This window comes from Ovis canadensis, chromosome 3 (assembly GCF_042477335.2).
Source record: "Ovis canadensis isolate MfBH-ARS-UI-01 breed Bighorn chromosome 3, ARS-UI_OviCan_v2, whole genome shotgun sequence".
Lineage (NCBI taxonomy): Eukaryota > Metazoa > Chordata > Mammalia > Artiodactyla > Bovidae > Ovis > Ovis canadensis.
The window spans coordinates 1,421,549-1,432,410 of record NC_091247.1 but is presented as its reverse complement, the minus strand read 5'-3'; the positions used below and the strand labels follow the sequence as shown (position 1 = coordinate 1,432,410).

Here is a 10,862-nt window from a genome sequence, read left to right as displayed (position 1 = left end):
GGGGAAGAAGAGGGAGGAAGACCGAGCGGGCGGTCGGAGCCGCTGGCGCGCTCGGAGGCGGATGTGACCCAACTCCCGCCCCTGCATCCCTGTCCCTGGCTACAGTTGCTGCCCTTGGGGCGCCTGAGCTGGCGGTGGGCATGGTGCCGGGAGACGGGACCGGGGAGGGCAAGCCGCCGTGTCTGAGGCTTGGGTGCATTGTGGGCTCCATGTGGAGGTTTGGGGGGGAGGTTGTGGCCACATGCGTGGCATGAAGTGAGTGGCGAGCGTGTGTGGGCACCGCTGGGCATTTTAAGTGGACCAGCCATCCCTGAACAATGTATCAATAGAGAGCCTGTCTCGGGCTGGCATTCTCCATTTTCAAATGCATCTGAGAGCTGGCGGGTCTGGGACGCCGGGCGGGGTGTCACTTTGGCAGCTGGCAGGTCTGGGGCGGCGGGCTGGGTGTTGCTTTGGCACTGGGGTGTTGGCAAGAGGCTGCCAGCTTCGGGAGCCAGGCCGCTCAGAGTGACATTAAAATGCCCTTTCCACGGTGCCACTGTGCCACGATCTGAGCCGGGAGATGCCCTTTGCAGCTGCGAGTCCGGGAGGTGCTGAGGGTGCTGTCAGGAGCTTGGCCCCAGGCACCAGCTGCCCCCAACCCTCCTCTCTTCCCTCTTGCCTCTGCACCTCCCTCCCTCCCAGAATAAAAGAGGAAACAAAAGAGAGAAGAGAGGGTGAGAGGTGGATCGCAGGAGAGAAGGCTCTGGAATAAGCGGCCCTTGTTTTCGCCGGGAAGTGCTTGCCGGTTCCCTGGCTCTGCGGGAAGTGCGTGCGGCCCCAGCCCCAGCCGCGGGAGGGTCTGTCTCTGCTGGTGCCACAGAGGAAATCAGCCAGGCCCCCTGGAGAGGGTCCACCCAGTCTCCGGGAGAGTTTTCCTGGCTGTGGGGAAGGCCTGGCCGAGGGGCAGACTCGGGCTCTGTGAGTGGACACTGCAGGAATGCACGTGCCCACTCACACACGCTCCCACTCCACGCACACGAGCACACACAGCAGAAGGGAGCCAGGAGGCATGTGCCTACTTCAGACATCGCGGGGAGGAGACGGCTGGTCTGGGTGCCCTGGAAGTGACCACCCTCGGGCCCTCCAAGCCCTACTGGCCTCCTCACCTCCAGGCTCCCTGAGTCTCCATTTCCAGCCCTCCTCCAGGGCTTCACTCCTCAGTCTTTTTAAAGATCCCCTGTCCTTGGAAGAAACTTCTGGTCTAGCTTGGGTTGGGAGCTTTGTCTTGGTGGCGAGAGCTCTTGCCCGTCCACGCTGTCGGCACTGGACGTCCGAGTGTGGCCAGCCCCTGCACACACCCCTGCAGCCACACCACCCCTTCAGGACCCTGGTCAGCTCCCAGAGGCCACTGGGCCAGGAAGGGAAATGATGTTGTTGTCTTTGGAAGCTTCCTGTTTGTGAAGCGGAGCTGTAGGATCCCTCAAGGGAATGCCTCCCTCAACACAGCTGAGGGGCAGGGCCCTACCCTCCCGGCCTGCCTCTGAGTCTGTGCTGTGAGAATCTTCCATCAGAAGCCTAGTATTCCTAATGGGAATGGGATTTTAGAACCGAGGCCCAACTGGCAGAGATTGCTTTAACCGGTCCACGTCTGTGAAGCGGTCAGAGGGTGGCTGGCTTGGCCCCCGTCTCCAGAGACCCTGGCTTCCCTGGCCCCACCCAGGTGGGCTTCTTTGGGGTCAGGCCAGGCGCCTCTCTCCTTTGTCAGACCTCTAAGGCGGGGACTGGGTTTGGAGGTGGGTGTAGGTACAGGGCTGCTGTGAATCTGAGAGCTCCCCTGGGACACCCCTACCCAAGACCCTTGCTTTCTTGATCCCAAAGGGATCTGACTCTGGGAAGCCACACTGCCTGGTGTCAGGAGCGTTGGTCCCTGCACGTGTGATGGGTGAATCCCCTCTGGGCTTCAGGACAAGGAGGGCAGGGCAGTGTTGACCAGCCTGGGTGGGCTCTGTCGGCCCCCACCCTCTTCCTCTCCCGCTTCAAGTAAGCTGCCCCCACGCCCGCCCCCTCCGTCTCAGGGCCCTTCCGAAGAACGTGGACACAAGGTTCCAGGGCCGCTGTGTTTGTGGATTAGGGCCCGTCCGAATGCGAACAAGTCGGAACCGTGTGGGTGTCACCTGCTCTGCTTGAAGGATTCAGGCAGACGGGCAGGGGGCGGGAGGAGCGCACATGGCCGGGCCATCTGTTCTCCCAACAGCGCGCTTACGATGAGCCACTCAGTCAAACGCCAGCTAGTGATCGATGGCCTACTACGTGCCAGGCTCGTGGGCCCAGATGAACTCTGTCCCCAGAAGGAAAGACGCTTGACTGGGCCTTGTGCTGTAGCTTTTAGGAAGAGGCTGGCATTTCCAGCTCCTTGAGAAGCACCAGCAAAGCTTCCCGGCAGAATGCAGAGCCCGACCTGCGTCTTGGTGGAGGCGCCCTGCCCACCCCAGCCCAGCTCACCTTCCCTTGCAAAAAGCACATGGCCCGCCATGAGAGATGGCCCGGAAGGGGAGGGCAGCTCTTGACAGTGACCCTGGGCCCAGCTGCCCCTCCCCTCCCGGCCCCACCAGCCACTCTCTGGTGATCTTGAGAAGGGCTCTGAGCTTCAGCCTGGACATCTACCCTTTTAAAAGAAGAGCATGGAGCCTGGTGAGGCTCGAGGACGCCCCCGCTGCCACCCCGCTCCGGCCTGTCCTCCTTTCTTGCCAGTGCCCCTCTCTGATACCAGCTGCTCAGGCTTGACTCCGGCACGCCTGGGCTGGTGATGCTGAGTCCAGGCCTGGCCGTCTGGCACACGGGCCACGGTGCTTAGTGGGGGGACTGAGACGCTGCCAAGCCGGCTTGTTCGAGAGGCCCAAGGACTCTGGGATCGGAGTGGAGGGAGCTGAGAGTGCTTTGGAGAAGGGGTGCCATTTGCACCTGCCGAGCCCAGGCAGGAAGATGGGGAGGGACAGGTGGGCAGGGCTGCTGCACGCAGAGGCCACATCACGCAGACGGGCCCAGAACCTCGGCGCACAGCAAAGGAGCGCTGAGGGGTTAGCTTTATCTCGGGTGAAGTGGAGCCTTTTTCATTAGTCCCCAGGCCGGGCGTGGCCTTTTGGACCCCTCGCGGTGGGGGTTCCATCTGTGAAAGGAGCACAGGGCGCCTCGGAGCGTCAGCTGTCCCTGGGCCCTCGGGGGCCCCCAGGCTTTATGGGGTGACTGGTGACGCTTGCCCGGAGCTTGGGGAGCTGCCTGCAGGTCTCAGCGTCCGAGAAGAGGTCTGAGTGGCTCCCGGCAGTGGGGTGGGGGTGGGTTTTGTGAGCCGACAGGCAGGTGTCTCAGCGGGGCTGGCATGGAGCTGACTATCAGGACCCTCTCTCTTCAAACCTGTTCTCACCTCCTCACATCCAGCCAGAGTGAAGACCCCAACCCACCGCCCCGAACAAAGCAAACAAGAGTAAAGCTGTCCATTCAGACAGAAGCATGGATTCTGCCACCTGCTTGGATGGGAGCTGGGGCTCGGCGACCCCACTGGCGTCCTGTCCATCTGCCCCAGGCCCTCACTTCCCCCAGCTCTTAGGTGCACCTGTGCTGGGGTGTTAGTGGTCCAGGGAGTGGGGGCTTCAGGACAGCTGGGCTCGTTCCCTCTACCAGGCAGTTCAGAATGCGTGGAGTTGACTCCGTCTCTGCAGTGAGCTTGGCCACTGCCTCGGGGGCTGGCCAGAGGCTGCCCAGGAGGTGCCCCCGTTTCTGGGCGGGAAGGCCTCGGGACACCCTCTGTGACACCCAGGGGCAGGGCTGTAAATCCCCGTTGTGAGGCAGCTGCTTCCTCTCTGAAAGCAGTGTGTCCCTCGTCCCACCGACTCCAGCCTTCCCCAGTGGAAAGAAAGGTGATGTTCTGCCTTGGGTTGTATTTATTACAAGAGTTACCGGGCCCCGTAATCAGTATTAACACCCAGTGCAAAGTCGCGCAAAACTAATGCCTGGCTGAACTGAATTAGGTGCACACCACTGCGGGCAGGGCAGCGGGGACAGGAGCTGTTCTCGGCTTTGGGGGGTGCCCCGCGGACACTCTTCACCCCCGGGCAGGAGCCTGAGGTCCCTCCCACGGCGGCTCAGACAAGGGGGGAGAAACCGCAGAGAGAAATGCACCGTCTCCACGTTTTCAGACTGTTACACGTCAGAAACTTGGCCAGGAGCTGAAGGCACTAGGGGGGAAACCAGTCGTGAGGGTTAATATCCCTGCGTGTCGCTGAGCGCCGGCCCCTCCCCACCGCGGGAGCCTACGCCTCGGTACCCTGAGCCACTGTCCCGTCTCCAGACGAGGAGGCCGAGGCGCGGGCGGCGGGTGCTGAGTCACCTGCCCAGTGGCCCAGCGAGTAGGTAGCAGACCCCGGATGCAGCCCAGGTCTGCCGGACACCCGAGTTTGTGTTCTCGTTACGAAAGAGAGAGAAACACAAAGCGCAGAGAATGGCATCGCTGAGGACCAGTAAGGAAGGGGCCGGCTCGTGTGGCCTTTGGAAGAGGGTTTGAAAGCCGGGTCTCTAACTGTGTGGCCCCGCGCTCAGCCCGCTCTGGACCTGGAGCTTTGTGAAGGGGGGCCCTCGGGGGTCAGCTGCTTCCCGCCCCTGAGCTGGAGAGAGCCGGCAAGCCCTTCATCCCGGGAGGGGGAGGGCGCCTTCGAGGGAGCACTGGGCTTCACCTCAGCTCTCTCCCGCCTAAAGGGAGGCTTCACTCAGGGAGCTGTGCACTGCCGGACTCTGCAAGCATCTGCTCAGGGACTGAGCTCTGGGGAGTGAGAAACAGGACACGGCCCTTCTTGGTCCATGTCCCCTCTGAATCTCCGAACCACCCCCGACACCCGGTTACACTCTTTGTTGCGTTTGGTGGGATCTGTAATTTGGGGGGAAGACAGCACTTCTCAGGTGGCTCAGCTGGTAAAGAATCCGCCTGCGGTGCGGGAGACCTGGGTTCGATCCCTCGGTTGGGAAGATCCCCTGGAGAAGGGAAAGGCTACCCACTCCAGTATTCTGGCCTGGAGAATTCCATGGACTGTGTGGTCCATGGAGTTGCAAAGAGTCAGACATGGCTGAGCGACCTTCACTTTTCACTTTCACAGCACAGCTGCAGGAAAGGGGTTCCTCCTTACTAACAGGGCCCCCCCTCTCCTGCACCCAGTTAAACCCTAGGACAAACGCCAGCTGACAGTGGGCCATGGTGACGTTTAGAAGACGTGGGCTTCCCCATCTCCTTGACCAGGTCTCAGCAGTGGGCGCTTGGCCTGCGTGTTCCTGACGTTCAGGTCACGGCATCTAAAAGCAGACCCTCAGTAAGAGGGGGTGAGTAAGAAGCGTCTCAACCGAGGAGTCCAGGGCAGAGGAGGGAAGGTGCCAAGGCCCCAGGCTCTGTCTCAGGGGAGCTTTCACCCTGGCGATGCTCGTCTAGGGCATTCAGTGCACACGGCATGGTGAGCACGCCCTCCGGGAGCTTAACCCTCCCAGCCCAGGCGTCCCCAGGCGCACCCGGCCCTCACAGGGGGCCCCGGCTTCACAGGATGCTTTGAGGGACTGAAGGTCAAAGAAAGAACAGAGGTGTGTCTGTAACTATTATCGATGACTTGGCTCTTCACTCCGTGCGCTGGCAGCACGGCAGGACCCCGAGAAAGGGTTGAGAACGCTTCTGCTCTGCTCTGTGACGGGTGGGCGTGCGCCCCGCCCCGCCCTGGGCAGCCCCTGAATCTCCCCGGGTGACTCTGCACGGCTGGAGTCAGTGGCACGTGGCCCCTGGGGAGAGGGCACTGGCTGAGTGCCCCTGTAAATAGCTCGAGGGATTTCTCAGGCCAGCTCCACTCGTCAGCAGCGGGGCTGCAGTTTCTGAGGCCAAGTCCAGGCTCCACAGGCAGGGGCTGTGGTCAGCCTGAGATGCTGGTGAGGAGTGCAGAGCAGAGCATGTGCTCCCCGGAGTAGCCGCGTGCGGAAGCCTCTAGAATCCACCTGCGGGGAGGCCTCTGCTCTGAGCGAGTGTTACATCCTGGGGTGTTTCCTGCGTTCCCAGGCAGACCCTAGAGTTGCCTCTTAGATGTCCTCACAACGACATCACCCTCTAATTCAGGCCAGGGCCAGTTACTTACTCAGCAGAAGCCAGGCTGTCCTCCACTCGGTGTGACGGGGCCCTGCCCAGGAACGGGGACCTGCAGGCGTCCGCAGCCCCAGAGCCCAGCCCCGACCCCGGGGCCCTCTGAACCCCCCCGCCCCTCACAGGCGTCTCCCACGACCGGGCCCCACTTCTGCTGGGGGGCCTCAGACAAGGTGGGGCCGTGGCTTCCGTCCCCATCTGGGCCAACGGTCTGAGGCGACGGGTCTGTAAGGAGCGTGGGACTTTCTCGAGTGGAAGCAGAGAAAGTGTGGGCGGCCCAGGGTGGGCCTGGGGCGGCCGGCTCTGCGGGCAGTGACAGCCCCGCTCGCCCTCCCCGGCTTGGGGTCTGAAGGCTGTGTGTCCTGACGGTAGAGCGGGAACGCGGGCTTGAGCAGGCGGTAGAGGAAGGACGGTCCGTGGTGGGCCCCTGCAGTGGTCCCCCGCGGCCGCTGGGAGGGCGGCCTCCTCCAGCAGCGGAAGGCCAGGTCCTGCTGCCCCCAGAGCTCCCAGGAGAGCAGGAGGAAGGCAGGGGGGATGGAGCAGAGAGGCTCCCCGCCCCCGCTATCCCCGGCCTCCCTTCGCCTTCTCCCTCTCTCTCCCCTTCCTTCTCCGCGCCCCCACCGCCAGCCACACGCATATACCTGAGGGAAGTACGGATGTTCTTAAACAGCAGAAAGGCCTCCACACTTTCCTCTGGGGCCTGCCTTGGAGCAGGCTGGCCCCTGGCCCTGTAAGTCCCCGCGAGCCCCATGGGCCTGTTTCCCGTCCGTGGAAGGGAGGTGATCAGAGGCGCCTGCCCAACACGCTCCCTCGCCCCGTGGCCGGCAGTGGGGGGACTCTGTCTGCAACCCAACCCGCCTTCGAACACCGCTGGTAAGGAGGACAGGCTTAGAGGCGGGAGGGCGCGTCCAGGGTTATGTAACGCCGGTCCCCGCCTGCAAAGCCAGGAGGCCCGGGGATCCTTGCTTCCCATCTGCCGGTGCCTTTGCAAGGAGCCCACCAAGGTCAAGGCTGGGACGGTCTGGCGTGAGGACAGATGACCCCGCCTGCAGGCCCCGCAGGGATCGGGGAGCAGGCAGAGCTCCCCGCCCTCCCCCGGGCTTAGCTGACCGGAGCCCAGCCGTGCTCTGGCAGGAGCGGCGGGGCGTTGTGCCCACGAAACGGTGCACTGGGCAGGTGTCTGTGGCCACAAAGACACGGTGCTCCTGCGCCTCGAGAGCTCTCACCTGGCTCAGGCTTCGATCTGAATGCTTGCATCCCCCGCCCCCCACTGCCCACCAAATTGCATATGTTGAGATCCTCACCCCCAGAAGTGAGGGCACAAGGAGATGGGGGCTTCAGGAGTTGCTCTGCCCTCCTGAATGGGATCGGCCCCTCCTGACAAAGCTCGAGAGCCCCGCACCCCTCCCGCCACGTGAGGACGCAGGGAGGCGGGCCCGCACTGGGCCGTGACCACAAGGCGCTTTGATTTCGGACACCCGGCTCCAGGACTGTAAGCAGGAAACATCCGCTGTTCATCAGCCACCCCGCTGCTGGTCTCAGATGGCCCCAAACACCGTGACATCCGAGGGGTGGAGGTGGACCGTGTCTTTGAGCCTGACCCTGGGAGAGGGGCTCCTCATGTGACCTTGGGCAGGTCTTGTCATCTTTCTAAGCCCCAAACGCCTTCTCTGTAAAGCCAAGCCACCCTGGCACCATCCCGAGGGCATCCGTAAGGATTCTGTGAGCCGCTTGCTTCGTGTAAGGGTGTCTGGGGCTCAGTACCTGCTCCATTAGTCCAAAGACGGCTATTCAGGGCTGCGAGTGTGAGTGAGCCCTGGCTCAAGGAGGGCTGTGTAGGAGCTGGGGTTCCGGTCCCTTGTAAGGAACACTTGGTGTTGGCCAGCGCCACGGAGCCTTTAATCCATAGGCCTCCACCCTTCAACAAGCCACAGTGTGCCTTTGGAAATGCTGTGTAGCTTCTAAATCAAATTACACTTGCTGAGGCTTCTCACGTGACCCTTTCCAAATGCATTAAAAGCAGTTGTCTCTCCTACTGAATCACAGATCCCGGACACTGGAGAGGACCCGGGCAGGGAATTAGATGGAAGTGACCTGCCTTGACCCTCCCAGTGGTGAGAGCCGCACGTTGTCGGCTACAGAAGGTGTGGCTCAGAGCAGCAGGGGTGCAGGGTCCCCGCGGGGGAGCCGGCTGCGTCCACCGCACAGCCCAGTGCCGTCCACACACTCTGGGAGGGGAGGCGGGAGCAGTGCGTCTATTCGAGTCTATGTAGCGAGCTGACCGGTGATGAGATGATGGCTAGGATTTAAGGGCGTCCGGTGGGTGTGAGTCAGCTTTCCTCCCATCCCTCTCCGTGCTCTGAGCTCCGGGGGATCAGCTTAGTTCCCAGGGAGCTGTAGGAATTCCAAGGTGCAGCCCGCATTTGACAAGCAGGTGTGAGTAACCCAAAGCTTTTTAAAGGACTCTTGTCAGCCATGTCTTATGGGGATGCCATGGACGCCTTCAGGCTCCCCTTCAGGACTGCAGGCTCAGGAGAAATATGATAAGGGGGTTTCAAGTCTCCAGGCTGGCCCTAACTGACTGCCCTCTGGTGCATCTGGGAGGGCCCAGGGCCAGGAGAGCAGGGGTCGGCTGGCCCCTCAACCTTGTTGAGGGGAGGGGGGGTCTAGTCCCAGCAGGTCTTGGGAGCAGGACTCGGCTCCATTGGTGCAAATGACCTGGATTTCATTTCCTCCGCTGAACAGCCCAGCCAGGCTGGCTCTCTTCTAATTTAGAGTACCCATTGTAAATCCCCTGGGACACTACTGTCATGAAATCAGATCAGAAGTTCTTCAAGATCAGAAGAGGTTTTTTTTCTTTTCACTCTCTGCGTCTGCACGTTTGGCGCTCACCTTCCCAGAACAGCTCTGGGTGTTGCGAGTTGTTTCGCTTCCAGCAGCGCTTCCTCCGTGTTCGTATGTCTGTACCAACGGCGTCTCTTGTGGGTGGCCTTTAGCAAAAAGCAGCTCTAAGGAGAGGCGGCGGGGGTGTCTAGGGGCGTCAAATCCCAGCTCGGTCCCATGCCCACGTGTCAGTTGCCCCACTGAGGGTCCCCTCCGAGCCCTGGGTCTTCTGTAAAGCGGGCGTGACGAGGGTGGGCACTCCTCCTGGCCGCCATGTCTGCTCTTGTGCTGACTCACTGAAGCCTTGCACGCCCTGCTGTTACGCCCTTTACAGATGGGGAAACTGAGGCACAGGAGGGCTAATTACCTTGGCTGAGGTCTCACAACCAGTCAGAGGCAGAGAACCCAGGCTGCCCACACCCAGGCTGTCTGGCCGCAGAATCTGAACACAGAGAGACCCCTCTGAGCCACCTGTCTCGGTCAGTTGGCTGGTTGTTGGGAGGTTTTTGCTCCTGCACGGTGCTGGGAGTCTGCTCCGCCGCGCTGGTGTTGTTTCTGAGCTGGGGGTTACAGCGGCTGCACCGCGCGTCGCGGCCGTGATTGTGGGCTGCACCTCGCCGTGCACACAGGAGGTGATAAGAGCCTGCTGCTTCCCGACTGTCAGGGTTTTGCAGACACCAGCCTCGGGTGGGATCTGCAGGGTCCCAACAAAGCAGGGGTGCGTGTCCTGCAGCGGGAAGAGGGGTGTGAATGATTTGGGTCGGCACAGCTCGCGGCTCTAAATCGGTGTTGAACGTTCACTGAAGGAGAAAGGAGGCAGGGGAGGAGGACGGCCGCCCCATCACCTGGCGGGCCGCACTGGCGGCCTGGATGCCCGCAGAGCCTGCAGTACCCGCCGGCACTGGGAGATGGCGCCCTTCCCCAACTCTTGAAATTCTCTGCCTGCCGCCCGAAGGCTGCCTCAGATCCCTGCTTTAAGCAGAAAAACAAGCCCAAGGCGTCCCATCGGCTCGAGCACCGCGCTCAGGCCAAGGCCGCCCTGGCTTATAGTCCTCTGTCCCTGGGAGCAGAGAGTGGAGCCCGGGAAGGCAGCGTCCCTCCTCGGCGGCCCGGGAAGCCAGCCCCTTCCCGCCTCTGTCTGCCCGTCTGGCCCGCCCGGAAGGGAGATCGATTTCCACGCAGACAGTGGCGTGGGGCGCTGTCCTCCCCACACGGCAGGGAGGCTTAGCTGGGTGGCCTGGAGGAGCGCCTTTCTTCTCCGTCAGAAGCCACCTGCAAACTCTAAAGCTCTGTTAAGGTGTGTGACCCACTCACGCTTGTGCTGCGGAGGGGCCTTCACATGTCCCGGCACGGATGCTGCCAAGGGCTGGGGAGTTGTGCCAGCCTGCCCTGCCCCCCCTGCCCCTCTGCCTGGGCACCAGCTCCCCTCACCCCACAACCCCGAGGAGGAACCAGTGAGAAAAGGCGCCCCTGGCCCCCAGGCCTTTGACCACCAGGTCCCCACCACCTGGACCACACTCACCCCGGGTGGGGCCGCGTTAGCAACCCCGCTCGGAGGCCTGAGCCCCTAACCCACGCCCAGCTCCTGCCCCGCCACCGCATGCCCACACCCTTCATAACCTGACCCGGGAGCCGGCACCAGGCAGAGCCGGGGCTGCCAGCAAAGGCCTGCGGGGTCCCAGCTGCCCAGGACTCCCAGAGGGGCCTCTCTGTTTCCCTCGGCCCCTCTGCCAGCACCGGAGCTGGACACCCCCGCCACGAGCTGCGTTTGGAGCCAAGTGTCTGGCTGTCTGGGTTTCTGCTGGCCTTCGGGGGGCTGCGGGGCTGGAGGGGGCCT

At 62.5% G+C, this 10,862-nt stretch overlaps 1 protein-coding gene across 2 annotated transcripts in view; it reads left to right on the top strand.

Moving 5' to 3' along the window:
- Window positions 1-10,862, top strand: part of OLFM1 (olfactomedin 1) — a 40,342-nt gene that overhangs the window by 798 nt on the left and 28,682 nt on the right. The window lies entirely within an intron of this gene.